The sequence below is a fragment of the Pelmatolapia mariae genome, linkage group LG3_W (genome assembly GCF_036321145.2).
Source record: "Pelmatolapia mariae isolate MD_Pm_ZW linkage group LG3_W, Pm_UMD_F_2, whole genome shotgun sequence".
Classification (NCBI taxonomy): Eukaryota; Metazoa; Chordata; class Actinopteri; order Cichliformes; family Cichlidae; genus Pelmatolapia; species Pelmatolapia mariae.
In genome coordinates this window covers 36,349,300-36,366,463 of record NC_086229.1, presented here as the reverse complement: position 1 = coordinate 36,366,463, position 17,164 = coordinate 36,349,300, and the positions used below count along the sequence as shown (strand labels likewise).

Here is a 17,164-nt window from a genome sequence, read left to right as displayed (position 1 = left end):
CTCTAGTGCCAGAACGTCTCACAGTGTGTGTGTTTGCAGTATTAATAAATAAATAAAAATAGTATTAATAAATAAATAAAAATAGTATTGATAAATAAATAAAAAATATAAATATTGCATCGACTAAATAAAATTAGAAATGGGCAACAAATCCACAAAACCTGAATTAACACCCGACGAACAATGGATGGAGAAAAAGCACCCAGGTGCAGGTCAAATAAGTGCAAAAAGATGGAGAAACCCCAAAAAGACTAATTGCACCGCCTGGGACGGGAATAGTAACCCCGCCCCAATACAACGGCTGCACAAGTGCTTGCAGCAAGAAATAGAAAAAACTAGCGGAAAGAAAAAGGATTTACGAATGTTTGAATATGTGAGCTTTTTTGTACCATGGCAGGAGGAAAGTAAAAGGCGTGAGGATAAGAGAAAAGAGAAGCAAAACAAACAGAGCGAAAAACCAACTACTGAGACAGTAAACCCCCCTCCTTATCAGCCACCTCCCCCTGCCTCAGCCCCCCCAGATAGTGAGCAACCACCAAATCCTTATCCCCCAGTCTCAAAGAATCCCTTTGTGAAATCACAAAACCCTTATGCTGCAGCTAGACAACAGCTTAATTCAAAGACACATGAAAACTCACCCACTCCAGGGTTTCCACCACCGCTGTTCCCACCCACGCTGGGCCAATTTCCGTTAATCCAGGTACCAAATCCTAATTTCGGCCGAGCAACTGGTCCTGCGGTCGACGGTGTGATCCCCAGAGACCAAAATGCGTTCACATACACATATCAACCGTGGACAGCTGAGGATCGGAAAAATGTGCTAAAGGATGTTCCCCCTTTAAATGAGGGACACCAACAGTGGAGGGACGCAGTAGACATAATACGCTCTAATTGGCTGTTAAACGGCAGAGAAATGCTACAAGTGCTCCAGGACTTATTGGGCCTGAAGCTGGCCCGGGTCCGAGGAGATTACACGGGTATCGGGGTGGACGGGGAGGTTTTAAGAGGTGATGATTTAATCCAGGCATTAATCCCAGTCTATCAGAGGATAGAAACCATTCTGGCACCTAGGCCAGATTATGGAAAAATAGGAGAAACAAAGCAAAATGAAAACGAGTCTGCCTCTGACTTCCTGGATAGACTACGGCCAGTTTTCAGACAAAACTCAGGTATAGCATATGAGGAGGGCGTGAACACCCCTTTCGAACAACAATTAAAAAACGCGTTTCTAAAGGGCCTCCTCCCAAAAGTCCGCGCCCACATAGATAAACACTGGGTCACTCAAAATACTGGAAGCTTAGCTGATGCCCTACAGTATGCAGAGCACGCTGTTTCCCTTAAGATAGGCTTGACCAGTTACTTACTAGCAGTTGAACGTATATGTTTTATGCTTAGTAAGGAGTTGTATGTTATCTCTTCCTACATGTGTCTGTGACGCAAACATGCTTGAGTATAAATAAAGCTGACTGCAAAGCCTCGGTGTGAGTATCACCCGATCACTCACCCGTGCGCACGTAGTTCTCTGAACAAAACTCTGACTGTTTTTGTATTCCTTCAATGTGTTTTATAATGTCTTACCACTGACAGCCCCTGTATTAAAAGTAGATCCAGTTTAAAGTCAGCTTGAGTTTGATGTCTTTATGTCAAAGCTGCTCATGATGTTGAGCTGCTGATGGAATAAAAACAGGTAAAAATCTGCCTCAATATAAAAGCATGTAGTCCAGACTTAAATGGAGCCTATTGTTAGCTGAGGTCCACACACAGTGTTTGACAGTGTAAACTGTGTGAAAGGGCTGCTGGTGGAGCTCACTAGGATGAGCAGGTGACCATGTGCCACGAGGTGGAGAGCAGCTGGCCTGGCTTTGATTCTGACCACGCCCCCTTTCTCTCTCCCTCTGCTTTGCTGTCACTTATCTTCACTGCTCTGTCCAATAAAGCTGAAAAAGGCCCCAAATCAAAGAAATCTGCTGCAGCCTCTGAAATGTCTTCTGTTTCCTTCCCGACGGCTTTTTCACCGTCAGCCCATCAGACAGTCCAGCAGCATTTATGATGATGTCATGATGTTGAAGAGACTGCTATGGTGGCCTCCCATGACCCCCAGCCTCATCTACACTGAGATGCAGACATTTGAAAACAACTGAATAATAGTCCAACACAACAGTCTGTGTACAGACACACACTGAGCTTTCATAGAGTCAAAGGAGTCAATCAAACACAGCTAGTTGAGTCATTTCTTGTGTGAGTCTAAAGTGAATCTAGTATTTGAAAGTCCACTTCCTGGATTTGTTGTTGAAGACTTCTTCAGCTTCTTCTCAAGGACATCAGCTGCTTGTTTGGCAGCAGAGGCAGTTAAGAAGCTTCCTGAAAAACACTGAACAGTGAGTTCACTGTGGCATATGACAAATTCAGCTTTCTATGTGCAAATGTGTCTGTGTCAACCTTTCAAATGCTGTTGAATCCAAAACATCAGCGGCTCCTTGGCTGCTCACTTCATGCACTTCTGTCTTTGTGACAGTCCAATGACATCACAGCTGTTTCCACCCCCAGTGTCTCAGGACTGGACACCTTTAAACATGTGGAGGATCAAACAGCCGTCCAGCTAAACATACATGAAACTATCAAAGCTGACAATCATTCCAATAACATCTAATGGTACATATATATAGACACAGGACTACAAGGAAATGGCTCTCAGCATCTGGCTGTGGGAACAAATGATCCCTGTTTGTGTTCAAATTGTGTGCATGTTTTAGACGTGTGTCACATGTAGAAACACAAAAATGACACAAAGATGTGTTTGACACAACTGTGCAGCTGTAAGTTGTTTCTAATGATTCATTGAAGCTCTTCTAACATTCTGGAGACAATCAGTCCATGAATCTGTTCAACACCACAACAATTTGACTTCAATGTGAACGTTTGCCATTAAATAACCTTCTTCATCCAGCTGACAAGCATCCTTCATTCTATGATATGAACAGTTCCTCCTGTTGATGACAAACCTCTGACATGATCTGCTTGAGGAGCTTTTTCATGTGAAGCTCTCTGAGCTCAGGGCTAAGTTGCTGTGTTTCATCTTTAAGAGCTGCTGCCTCCTCGCCGTTCTTCTTCTCCTAATGACACCATTTCTGCTTCAGATCTTTCACTGGGCCTAAAACAGATGAAGAGTAGATCTACTGCTGTTCACTGTTTGTGTCAATATGGAGAAATATGAAAGACAAACACAGCACATACAGAGAAATGTAGACAGAATGTGCAGCCAGTGCAGTAAATGGTCTAAATATCAGCTCTTTAGAAAATGATCCTGATGAACATGAAACTAACATCCAATGAGAAACACAGCTTCCTTGTTTCATGTCCAATAACAATAAATGAAGAGCTAATAAAGAGCTATTCTATTGTAAAATGCTGAGATGATTATTAGACAGAAGCCAGCGGCTCACCAAAAGCCTGCATTGCAAATCTATATGAAAGTAATCTATGCTCATATATGGCAAAATCCTTTAAGTGTCACTGTGTTTTTCATCTGTGCTCTTGTTGGTTGGACAAGTTTGTAAATGACAAAGAGCTCAGTGGACTTTGCATCCATCAAATCCTGTTAGATGTTTGTTTTTCCTTCACAGCTTTGTGATGAAGGCTAAAGAACAGAGATATGAACTATTGCCAATATGAATCCTGATGCATGACGTGGGCACAGACCCACCAAAGCAACACTCAGCTCACCTCATTCCAGGCGCTTGTCTGCTGGAGACCATGAGCCTTGTTAGTCACACATTAGCACCGTGGTAGGAAACAGCCTCCATCATTTCATTAGATCTGAATTTGGACTGTTTCCCTCTGGATGAGAACCAAGTCTGTCAAATCTATTGATCCAACACAAACTATCAAACACATTGGCTCACAGTCAGATTGGCTTTGTATGGATGGTGTAACAGGGGCTGGGAAAGGATGCTGAAAGCTGAATATAATACAGAACAATAACAGGACATATAATCATGTAGAAACATGATCTTCAACAGGCACACTTCTATTATTCATGATCACAAAGAACTTGTGCAGCCCTGATATCAGCCCTAATATATGAGTGTGTTTGCCCAAAGATTGAAACAGCATCAACATGACAGCTGTAAGAAATCTTCTCTCAGCCTTGTTTGGCAGAAGATCCCTGCAACAAAGATTGTAGCTGAAAGATGACGTGTGTAAAGTTTGTCTTTGTTGAGGCTGTTTTTAGACCTTTGATAGTTTCAATCCAGTTCTGAAAGACAGAAATAAAAACAACATCATTAAGATCAGATCATGGAGCTGTTTCCTGCCTTGTTTCTAGCTTCACATTACAAGACTTTACTACAATAAAGATGCTAACATGTATCTGTAGCAACAACATCATTGAATCTAGAACAACTGGAGCCAAACCAGTGGCTCTGCTGGGATCACTGGTGAGCCAACACTTCCTTGTTGATGCAGATTTCAGGGCTTCCTGTTGCTCCTCCGTTATAACTGTTCTCTCTTCTCAACACATGATGACACAAAGGAATCAGCAGTGACGAAGATGATGCTGAAGCACACATTTCACACATATAACAGAGCAGTCCAGTTACACACACCTCTGCTTGACATTAGGCCTCAAACAAAGACACAAAACACTAACTTGACTCTAAATAGAAGAAACTGGCAGCTTTTTCTGTTCTGTGCTTATATTTGACACACATGCTTCTCTTTGTGCAAACACACATCGCACTATAAGGTAACCTAGCACACAATGATTGGACAGCACAGTGATGATGCTGGGAGATCCTATACGAAGCAACACAGAAACACTGAGAACCTTAAACATTGATTATATTGAGATAAGCAGCCGACCCAGTCTAGATAAAGGCGAGCAGCTGGGACCGCTGCTGCACCAAAAACAGGTTTCAGTGTTTCCATGTGTGTGTGTGTGATGTCTTTACTTATACTGGTCAATAGACTTTAGTCAACACATGATTGAAAGGTGTTACACATGAAATAAAAACAGTGTTTCATCTTTATTCCTGTGAAGCAGCTGCATTATAACCAATCTGCTCCTTTGTGGCCTTTAAAACAGCTTAAATAACTGTTGTTATATTTGTTTCTGCTCCTCTTGGACAGACGACTCTTGAAAAGACATTTTTGAATTTCAATGTGACTTTAACTGGATAAATATGGGATATAAACGTCTGCAACAAACTGATTCCAGCTTCTATCTCATGATAGGAATGTTTTTGTGGCTCAAAATGACCTGATATCTTTCATGATGGAGACATTTGACACATGTTTCACATATTATAGACCAACAAGTTATTCATAGCAGTTTAAATACGGGGAGTCACTTTTGGGCCCAGCAGATAAAACAGAGCCAATATTTCCTTCTTTATTTAAGTGACGTGTGTCACAGATGTGACCTAGTAAAGTGTAGCTGAACATTAGTAACGTTATTAACACTCTCAGCTCGTCCTTGTTCCAGACCTGAAGATCCTCTTCTTTCATTCAGCAGCAGCTTCAGGTCTCTGATGGTCCAGGCTTGTTGTTGGGAAACAGCCCTGCTGGGATGATGGTGTCCTCACAGAAACAGTCAGTGATGCTGTTGATCTCCATCACAGAGCACGTCCCAGTCTGCAGTCTCAGTCCTGCAGGGCCTCGCTGGCTTCCTGACTCCACCCAGTCAACAACAGGAAGTGTTTGCAGGAACAAAGTGAGGCTGTGGTCAAACAGGAGTTTTTATCTCCTGGCTCTGACTCTCACTGCGGCCCCGCTGCTGTGTCAACATGTGTTTGTGCTAAACAATGATGGAAAGTGTTATAAATGACTTGTTGGCCTCTGATCTGTCACAAACAGCTGAAACGTGTCTCTCATGAGTCACATGAAGGTTTCTGACAGAAAGGACAAAAAGTAGCTGCAGTCAGTTTGTGTCATTTTTATATTTATTCATCTGGGAGAAAAATCTGAGGGACATTAAAATGTGTTTTTCAACAGAGACAAGAACATAAATATAACGTCACAGGTAAATGAACATATTTCAAGTAAACAGCTGGACTGATCAGGTCCAAACACAGAGTGATCAACAAACAGCTGTCATATCTTTATATATAAGCTCTTTATAAATCCTGTTCACTGCAGTCTGTTTCCTAATAATGTCAAACTGTTAGAAACACAGAAACATGGTCTTTGTTGACATAAAGCTGTCTGGGATCCTTTGTTGTTCTTTTGATGCAGAGTTACATTATAAATATAAAGAGTTATTTCAGAGTCTCATCAGTTTTCCTGCATGTCTTTATTGAACACATCAGCAGGGCTGAAGCTCTCATGTTAAACACACACTGATCTATGGACACGTTCATGTGTTTCTAACAGAACCAGGCTGTTATCAGCTGCACTAACATGATGTCACACACACTGAATGTAACAGTGACATCATCACACAATCAGCTGTGATTGTTTCACTGTCATCAAACTAGTCAACAGGAAGTAGAATCAATAGAAACAATCATTTACTGACAGCATGTCTGATGGAAATAAGTGCAGATTATGTATGAAGTATAACTGCACACAGTAACTGTGTTACAATAAGGACTTAACAGCGCCCTCTGCTGGAGTGTTTCAGTACTGCGTTAACTAGAATACACCACCTCCTCCTCCTCCTCACACCACCTGCTACAGCTCTACTCTTCTATGACTACAGTCATCCACAGCACTGATGTGAGGTCACATGGTTCATATGTAAGGAGCACAGAGACGTGCTAGCAGCTGACCTCAGGTCAGTTTAATGACTGTGAGCAGCAGCTGTGTTCTTGTCACTGTGACAGGGAGACACTCTCAGACACAGCGCTCATGTCAGCTTGTTCTCATGCAGGAGGATCAGGAGCTCCATGTTTGTCTTCATGTTTGAATCATGATGTGTTTGTGCCATCAGAGTCTGTCATGAGTACTCAGGGTTTCACAGCAGCTCTTCTGGATGCTGACGAGGACTCCAACCTCATGTTTCACCTCTCTGAGCTTCTGATGTCTGTCAACACTCGTGTTTCTTCTCTGGGCTCATCTGGACAAAAACACCTTTCTGTGTTTGGCTCCAGCCTCATTGTGACTGACAGGAAGTGTGTTATTGGAAAAAAAAAAACTGGAAGTCCCAGTTTAACCAGCAGCCTTCACACCACACATCACACAGACATGGAAACTTCAAACCCTCAGACTGAAGTCACTGGCAGTCTCTGGCACCAGCGACTGCGCTAACAAACATACAGCAAACAGTGAAGGTTTGTAGAGAAAGCTGGTTGGGTAATACCAAGTATGCAGCGAAGGAGGCGGGGTTCCATTACTAGATGATTAAACATGAAACTATTTTGTTGGTAATAATTGAAATGATTAAAGAAAATCAAGATAATTCATAATTTTATAAACTGGAATGATGAAATTATATTGGCTGGATCTGATTATTGGGGGGTCATGACCCCCGTAACCCCCCTGGAAGTTACGCGCCTGGTCCTGAGGTCAAATCCACCATCTTTGTTTCAGTGCTTCATGTTCTCCCGTGTTTGTGTGCGTCCTCTCCGGTACTCCGGCTTCCTCCCACAGTCCAAACACATGCAGTTAGTGGGGTCAGGTTAACTGTGAGTGGTTGTGTCTCTGTGTTATTCCACCTTAATAAATGACTTCCTGTTAGCATTAAGTGCTTCTGTAGGACTGATGTCATTTTCATGGTTGGATCATTTAAATGAAGCTGGACTCAGATGCAGTAAATAAGTTGATTGATCATTAATGAATAAAGCTGGTCAAATCCATCACGTGGACACATGTGATTGTGTAGTATTGATCCCAATGCTGGTATTAGTCCTGGATCAATAACACTGGATGGATGCGTTCAGCATGGAGCCCCTGAGCTGTGTTACAGACAAACATGAAACTGACAGGTCTGTGTCATTCACAGTCTGTAACACTTCTAAACAACAGAGGCTGACCCAAGTGCCTCAGAGCCAGGCACGCTCACATCACAGCTCTCTAAAGAAGTTTCAAAATAAGAGCTGAAAGCTGTGTTTGCTTGTGTTAGCTTATTATTGTGGAGACTAACATTCAGTGATCATGTGTTCAGACTCATAATGATTACTCTCATAAATCCTGATCTTTGTATTTACTGTGTGTTGGATCAATAACTGAGATTCATCGTATCACACAGCTGTGCTGCTGCTGCTGGTGATGTCAGCACATCTGGAACAATACGAGGTATCTGCTACCAGACTGAGCAGGACGTGAGACCTGTGGACTGTTTAAAGCTGTCCCTCCACAGCTCACTCAGACCTGATCCACACCTCAGTGAGATTCTCTGACTTCCTCAGTAGAGACAGAAACCATTCAGATCTGGGACGATCAGCTGACTGATGATGTCACACAGACTGTGTTTTTCAGGAACAGTGATTCTGATGTGAGCCTGCTAGCTGACAGCAGACCTGATGAAAGCACATGTTGACATCTGTGAGGACAGACTGGACTCTTTGACTGCACCTTGGTTCTCCTCAGAGGTCTGTACAGGAGCATGTCCACCCCCACTGAAGATCTCAGTCACTGTGAAACATAGAAACCTGCTTGTGTGGCCTCTGCCTCACATGTAGATGCAGCTACAGGTTTCTCTGTCAGTCAGACTGAAACAGTGTCCTGATGCTGCATCATTCAGCTCTGTGCCCCAGTCAGCATCACTGTGTCTCCCAGTGTCAGTGTTTCTTTTCCTGTAACACTCAGCACAGGCTCAGCTGGTATCCAGTGTTGGACTTTCAGCTGCTGTGATAGATCCTCTAACATAGATCAGCTCTGCTACATGTTGTTAGATCAGTGCAGCTGCCTGTCATGTCCTGATGTTTCTCTGGGTCAGCAGCTTCTCCATCAGAGGTTCACATGGAGCTGATCCAGTATCTCCAGTAACTGTGTTCTGTGCCTCACTGGTTCATCCTTCTGTCTGTGTGACGTCAGTCAGATGTTAAACTCTGTAATCTTCACTGTGTCACAGAGTTCAGTGAGTCCCGTTATTCACAGGATCAATCAGATCATCAGAGATGATCAGCAATCAGTGGTGCCAACAGCGCCTCCTGTGGTGAGAGGATGCAATAATGCAATGGAGCATTTTTCCACTGAACACTTCCAGTCATGGAAACTGTCTGTTGGATCTGTGTGACGTTGCTTTCTTGTGTTGCTTTCTTGGTTAGAGTTCCTCACAAATGTCCAGATTATTCTTCTAATGAGGCGTCGACTGTGATGCCTCAAAGGCATTTATGCCATTTATCTTTAATGTTTGCTTTAAAATAATTAATTTGTTTGTATTTAAGTTAAAAGGAACAGTAAAAAGAGTTAAAAATGTCAAGAAGATTTAATTTTGAAGGTGAACTTGCTAATGACCTCACTTCCTGGTGGGTTACAGTTCATTTCCTGTTTACCTCCTCTTCCTGGTTGCTCTAAGAGGGAGAGTGACATGTGGTCATGCTCTGAGGCTTATCCACAGCCATCCACTTGGGAACATTGTTCAGGCAACGCCGTAAGTGTATATAATTCATGATAAAGGTGTTAAAAAGGCATAAATAGTGGTATTTGTTAAAAACTATATTTTATTTGTAATTCATGAAGGTTGATTTGTACATGTTAAAGGCAGTTTTGATGATGACTGTTGCTCAAGCTAATACAAAGATGTAAGGTCACATTTTGAGTTATTTCGTGATGCAATATTTATGTAAACACGATCATTTTTTCTATTCTGTATTTCTTTTCAACCACAGTTTTCACCGCTTGTCAAATGAAGATTCTGAGTAAAAAGTCAACTCTACTCGGACTCCTGTATTCATTGAGAGAGGTTTAGCTTGGTGTTTAATCAGAGTTGCTACACTCTGCAACAGAACACTACAGTGAAAAGGCGGCACTCGATGGTCCTACGTGTTCGTGATGGCAGCAAGCAACAAGTCATCGGTATCAAGTACCAGGAGCAACGTGACATCAGCATCATCTGTAAGTGCGGCTCGCGCCAGAGCTAAAGCAGAAGCTGCTAAGGTACGAGCATCATATGCTAGCCAGGAGGCTAAATTAAAACTGGAAAAGGCTGCTAGAGAAGCAGAAAGGAAAACTAGAGAAGCTCAAAATCAATTGGAAGCCGCTAGAATTGATACAGAGCTGGAAGTGCTAACATTAAATCGTGAAGCAGACGCAGCCATCGCTGAAGCACAGGTGTTAGAAGATGTAGCAGAAATGCATGGAAATGTAGAAAATGTGAAATCTGAGTCAGAAGACAGGCTTAGATTGCAACGTATTAGTGAATATGTTTGCTCTCAAAATGATCAGAATCAGTCTACCTTTGCACCAGTATCTGTCCCACCTGTTAAATCTGTAGACCGCGCAAAATCAGAAGATAGTTTCAGAACATGGCATCCACCTGCAAGCTTAGCGGAATTCCAACATAGCAATAGCAAGCCCAAGCCTGAAGCGGATGATTGGACACATCCACCCACAACAAACCTGTCTAAACTGACCAGAGCTGAATCGAAGACTGACATCGAAAGGACAAACCCTCGCACGTATATAGGTGCTCAGTCACAAACACCCCGGCATATGCTTCCAGTGAGCGTGTCACAACCACCAGACCCTCTGGCACAGTATTTGGCGTGACGTGATCTCGTTACGTCAGGACTGTACCAATTTGATGATAAGCCAGAGAATTTCCGTGCGTGGCGGTCCTCATTCACGAACACCGTTGCTGAAGTTCAACTTACAGAAACACAAGAATTAGACCTCATGACCAAATGGTTAGGAAAAGAGTCTGGACAGCAAATAAGATCCATACGCTCAGTGCACGTGAACGATGCCGGTTTGGCTCTGCGCAAGGCATGGGTGAGGCTGAATGACTGCTATGGTGCCCCTGAGATGATTGAGCAGTCGCTGTTTCAGAGACTGGACAGTTTTCCAAAAATTGTGGCCAAAGATCACATCAGATTACGTGAACTTGGGGATTTGCTCATGGAGATACAAGGCGCCAAGGAGGATGGGTACCTCACTGGGCTGTCGTATCTAGACACCTCCAGAGGTATTGGACCCATAGTAGACAAGCTCCCATATGGGCTCCAGGAGAAGTGGGTATCATCTGGGTCGTGGTACAAAGAGGAGAACAATGGTCGCTTCCCTCCCTTTAGTTACTTTTGTAACTTTGTGTGTCATGAGGCAAGGAAGCGAAATGACCCCAGCTTTATTCGTCAGAGCAACAGCGCAAACCCCACAAAACCAGAAAGATTACCTATGAAGAGCTTTAACACCAACAGGTCTATCGCAGTTCACAAAACAGATGTCTCTACAATCAACGACGACCCTAACAAGAACTGTCCATTGCACAATAAACCTCACCCACTTAAAAAATGCAGGACATTCAGAAACAAGTCCATCGATGACAGGAAGGCCTTTCTAAAACAGAAAGGAATATGCTTCAAGTGTTGTTCTTCAACTTCACATGTTGCCAAAGACTGCAAATCTTCCGTGAAATGCTTAGAGTGTGAAAGCATCTATCATGATGCAGCCATGCACCCTGGCCCACAACCTCAACTCACCAAGGCTCCTCCACCACCACAAGAGAACGGCGGGGAGGGAGAAGATGATTCGAACGTAACTGATGTTAGAACCAGCTGCACAGAGGTTTGTGGCCCCGGCCAGTGGGGTCGTTCTTGCTCTAAGATCTGCCTTGCAAAGGTCTACCCCAAACATTCGAAACAGAAAGCCATTAAAGCTTATGTAATTCTGGACGACCAGAGCAATCGCTCTTTAGCCAGGCCAGAGTTCTTTGAGCTGTTTGGTGTGGAGAACAAACCACTCTTATACCATCTAAGAACATGCTCCGGCGTCATCGAAACGTACGGCAGAAAGGCAGAAGGATTCCAGATAGAGTCGTTGGACGGCAACGTTCTCATACCTCTTCCACCACTCCTTGAGTGCCCTGAAATCCCCAACAATCGAGCTGAAATCCCAACACCAGGTGCAGTTTTGCATCAGCCTCATCTCCACCATATAGCCAAACACATCCCTGATCTGGACCCAGAAGCATAGATACTCTTGCTGCTTGGGAGAGACGTGCTTAGAGCACACAAAGTCAGGCAGCAAGTTAACGGGCCACACAACGCTCCCTTTGCACAACGTCTCGATCTAGGCTGGGTAGTGATAGGGGAGGTGTGCCTAGGTAATGTGCATAAGCCAACGATTGACACATTCAAGACCCACGTGCTAGACAGTGGTCGCCATTCCATATTTCAGCCCTGCGCAAGTTTCATGCAGGTCAAAGTAACACAGCCAAGCTTCAGCAAGTCTAACAAAATGCCAGAGAGGATGCTAGGACACACAGTGTTTAACCAATCTCAACATGATAACAAACCTGCCCCATCAATAGAAGACATCCTCTTCCTAGAGATCATGGATACTAATGTCCACAGAGATGACGCTGGTAGTTGGGTTGCTCCATTGCTGTTCAAGGAGCGACGGCGACGTTTGCCAAATAATAAAGAGCATGCAGTTAAGAGGTTTGAATCCTTGCAACGCCAATTCAGGAAGAAACCCGAGATGCAGAAACAATACGTGTCATTCATGGAGAAGATCATTGCCAATGGTCACGCAGAGGTGGCACCACCCTTGAGGGAAGATGAAGAGTGCTGGTTTCTTCCATCATTCGGGGTATACCACCCACAAAAGCCCAACCAAATCAGGGTGGTTTTTGATTCCAGCGCTCAGTACTGCGGGGTCTCCCTCAATGACGTGCTTCTGACTGGTCCCGACCTCAACAATTCTCTCTTGGGTGTCCTTCTACGCTTTCGAAGGGAGAGAGTAGCTATCCTCGCCGACATCCAACAAATGTTTCACTGCTTTTTGGTCCATGAAAGGCACCACAACTTCCTCCGGTTTTTGTGGTATGAGGACAACGACCTCACCAAGGCAGTTATCGACTACCGCATGAGGGTTCACGTCTTTGGCAACTCACCATCTCCGGCTGTGGCCATCTATGGTCTGCGAAGAGCCATTGCTGAAGGTGCCCAGAAGTACGGTGCCAACACAGTGAAATTTGTGGAAAGGCACTTTTACGTGGATGATGGCTTGGTGTCTCTCCCATCTGAAGCAGAAGCAATCGACCTTCTCCAACGGACTCAGGCTTCACTTGCTGAATCAAACCTCCGCTTGCACAAGTTTGTGTCGAACAGTCCAGCAGTCACTGGAGCTTTCCCACCAGAAGATTGTGTCCCACTCATCAAGGATCTGGATTTGAGTGGGGAGACAGCACCCATGCAGCGCTGCCTGGGTTTGCTGTGGAAGATCAGAAAAGACACATTTACATTCTCTGCATCAACTATTATCAAACCCTTCACCCAACGTGGAGTCCTCTCTACCGTCAATAGTGTTTTTGATCCAATGGGTATGCTGGCACCTGTCACAATCCAGCGACGAGCTCTTCTTAGGGAACTTAGTTCGGAACCGACTGACTGGGATGCACCTCTCCCAGAAGACAAGCTGAAGAAATGGGAAACCTGGAGAGATTCTCTTCAAGTCCTAAAGGAACTTCATGTGCCATGTGCATTCACATCAACCTCGCTCACCAAAGCTGCATGCACAGAGTTGTTTGTATTCTCAGATGCCTCAACTATGGCCATTGGGGCTATCGCTTACTTGAGAGCCATTCAGGAGGATGGAAAAGTGGAAGTAGGATTTGTTATGGGCAAAGCCAAATTAGCACCCCAGTCTGAACCAACAATCCCGAGGCTCGAACTCTGCGCTGCTGTCCTTGCAGTAGAAATGGCAGATCTCATCCGGGAGGAGCTGGATCTGAAATTGGATGCTGTCAGGTTCTACATGGACATTAAGGTGGTACTCGGGTACATTTGTAATACGACAAAACGCTTCTACACATATGTCCATAACAGAGTCCAACGTATCCGACAATCTACCAGACCAGAACAATGGCATTATGTGTGCACGGAAGAAAACCCTGCAGACCATGCATCCAGATCTTTGCCTGCATCCCATCTGGCACAGAGTTCTTGGTTCACCGGACCTTCATTCCTGCATCAGTTATCTGCAGAAACAACAGAAACCGGTGAGACGTTTGAGCTCATCGACCCAGGAAATGACTCAGAGATTCGACCACAGGTACGCACCTATACTACTCATCTGAAGGAACCTGTACTTACCCCTGATCGCTTTCGCCGTTTCTCCACCTTTACCTCTCTACTGCGAGCAGTAGCATTCCTTATCCATGTGGCAAGATCTCACAAACATTCAAACCAAAACAGCAGGTGTACAGGATGGCACATGTGTTGCTTGCCTCGTACTGTGGATGAAATAGCTCAAGCGAAACATGTCATTCTGCAAGCAGCACAAAGGCCAGCCTTTGCCAAGGAACTGTCAGCCCTCCAAGCAAACAAAGTGGTGCCCACAAACAGTCCGTTGCATAAACTCAGTCCAACTTTAGAGAGTAGTCTCCTCTGTGTTGGAGGCAGACTGAAACATTCTCAACTAACATGTGAACAAAAGAACCCAGTAATCCTACCCAAGGACAGCTACGTTTCCTTACTGCTCGTACGACATCACCATGAGCAGGTGAGACATCAGGGTCGACATCTCACAGAAGGTGCAGTAAGGGCAGCTGGACTGTGGATTTTGGGTGGTAAGCGACTAATCAATTCAGTCCTACACAAATGCGTAATCTGCCGGAAGCTGCGTGGGAGACCGGAAGAACAACGTATGGCTGACTTACCACCGAAACGTCTCAAGGTTTGCCTTCCCTTCACATACGTTGGACTTGATGTCTTTGGACCCTGGTGTGTTGTAACCAGACGCACCAGAGGAGGACATGCAGAGAGCAATCGGTGGGCCATGATGTTTAGTTGTTTGAGTTCAAGGGCCTTCCACATTGAGCTGATTGAGTCTATGGACACATCTAGCTGTATAAACGCTCTCAGGCGGTTCTTCGCTCTCAGAGGCCCTGCAAAGGAACTTCAGTCCGATTGTGGGACCAACTCCATTGTAGCTAGCAAGGAGTTGGAGATGGATAATACTGTACAGGGGTACCTCAGCAAGCAAGGATGTAGCTGGAACTTCAGACCTCCACATGCTTCCCACATGGGAGGCTCATGGGAACGGATGATTGGTGTTGCCAGGAGAATCCTTGATTCAATGCTCTTGAAGCAAAGGAGTCGCCAAACCCATGAAGTGCTGTCAACACTAATGGCAGAAATTACAGCTATCTTCAATGCACGTCCACTCCTACCTGTGTCTACAGACCCACACCAACCTTTCATTCTTTCACCGGCCATGCTCCTCACACAGAAATCAGGACTTCCACCTCCTCCAGGAGATTTCACAGATAAGGACCTCTTCACAAAACAATGGAGGCAGGTTCAAGCGCTCGCGAACCAGTTTTGGGCCCGTTGGAGCAAAGAATACTTACCATCCTTACAACAAAGACAAAAATGGACAGTGACACGCAGAAACCTTCAAGTTGGGGATCTGGTCCTCCTCAGGGACAAGCAGACCATCCGCAACTACTGGCCAATGGCCATAGTCACAGCAACCTTTCCTGGGAAGGATGGACATGTGAGAAAGGTTGAGGTAAAAACCACTGACCAAGGTGACACAAGAACCTTCCTAAGGCCAGTGGCAGAAGTAGTTCTTCTTCTGCCTAAGGACTGATTTAAGGACTGTTGTTTGGACTCATTCAGGTTCATAGTGGCCTCACATAGGCCAGGCGGGGAGTGTGATGCCTCAAAGGCATTTATGCCATTTATCTTTAATGTTTGCTTTAAAATAATTAATTTGTATGTATTTAAGTTAAAAGGAACAGTAAAAAGAGTTACAAATGTCAAGAAGATTTAATTTTGAAGGTGAACTTGCTAATGACCTCACTTCCTGGTGGGTTACAGTTCATTTCCTGTTTACCTCCTCTTCCTGGTTGCTCTAAGAGGGAGAGTGACATGCGGTCATGCTCTGAGGCTTATCCACAGCCATCCACTTGGGAACATTGTTCAGGCAACGCCGTAAGTGTATATATTTCATGATAAAGGTGTTAAAAAGGCATAAATAGTGGTATTTGTTAAAAACTATATTTTATTTGTAATTCATGAAGGTTACATGTTAAAGGCAGTTTTGATGATCATTACTGTTTGTCAGAAGATAATTATGTTTTGATCAGTTACATGAAATGTATTCTTTATATTTATCAGTGAAGCATATTTCTACATGACCTTTTGTCTAGTAACCTGTGTGCTGAAATTCTGCAGATACTAACCGCATCCTGTTGTTCTGAACATTTAGATGTAGAAGAAAACCAAGCTCAGCGCTTTTACGAGAACATACAGATGTAGAAAAGGGGAAGTCCCGCTACTGAAGTGATGTTATCTATGTAACACACACACACACACACACACACAGAAAATCTTGTATAAATAAAGGTCACAGACAGTCGCAGTTCGCAGTTCGCAGTTCGTGCGTTCCATGACTGCCCCTCGCGAGTGAAAAACTTCTGCAGTGTTTGTGTGTTTTCTGACTCAGACGTCTCAACTGAAGAACGGCAGGGTGATTTAAAGAAATCCTCTGTCACTGTTGCTCAAGCTAATACAAAGATGTAAGGTCACATTTTTAGTTATTTCGTGATGCAATATTTATGTAAACACGATCATTTTTTCTATTCTGTATTTCTTTTCAACCACAGTTTTCACCGCTTGTCAAATGAAGATTCTGAGTAAAACAGTCAACTCTACTCGGACTCCTGTATTCATTGACAGAGGTTTAGCTTGGTGTTTAATCAGAGTTGCTACACTCTGCAACAGAACACTACATCGACCATGTTTTCAGTTCTTTGGAAGAAAACATCGCCCTTTGCCATCCTTACTTTTCTTTGACTTCTTCAAATGCAGCTGAACTCCAGCTGGTATTTTATTGGACTCTGCAGCTGTTTCTGGTCATCAGTTCATTCCTGCAAACCTCTGAACCTGAACAACAATGATGCTGCATTGCTGGCTGATCCCAAAAGCTTGATTCTGTTCATCTGGACGTTTTCACGTTTGTTCACTGATCAGGTGACTTCTTCAGTCTCAGCTGACTGCAGCTTTACAACCTTACAAACAGCACATTTGCACAATGACTGAAACCAGCAGCACCT

At 44.1% G+C, this 17,164-nt stretch overlaps 1 protein-coding gene across 1 annotated transcript in view; it reads left to right on the top strand.

The window, feature by feature from the left end:
• Window positions 1–17,164, top strand: part of LOC134622363 (NACHT, LRR and PYD domains-containing protein 12-like) — a 290,226-nt gene that overhangs the window by 88,486 nt on the left and 184,576 nt on the right. The window lies entirely within an intron of this gene.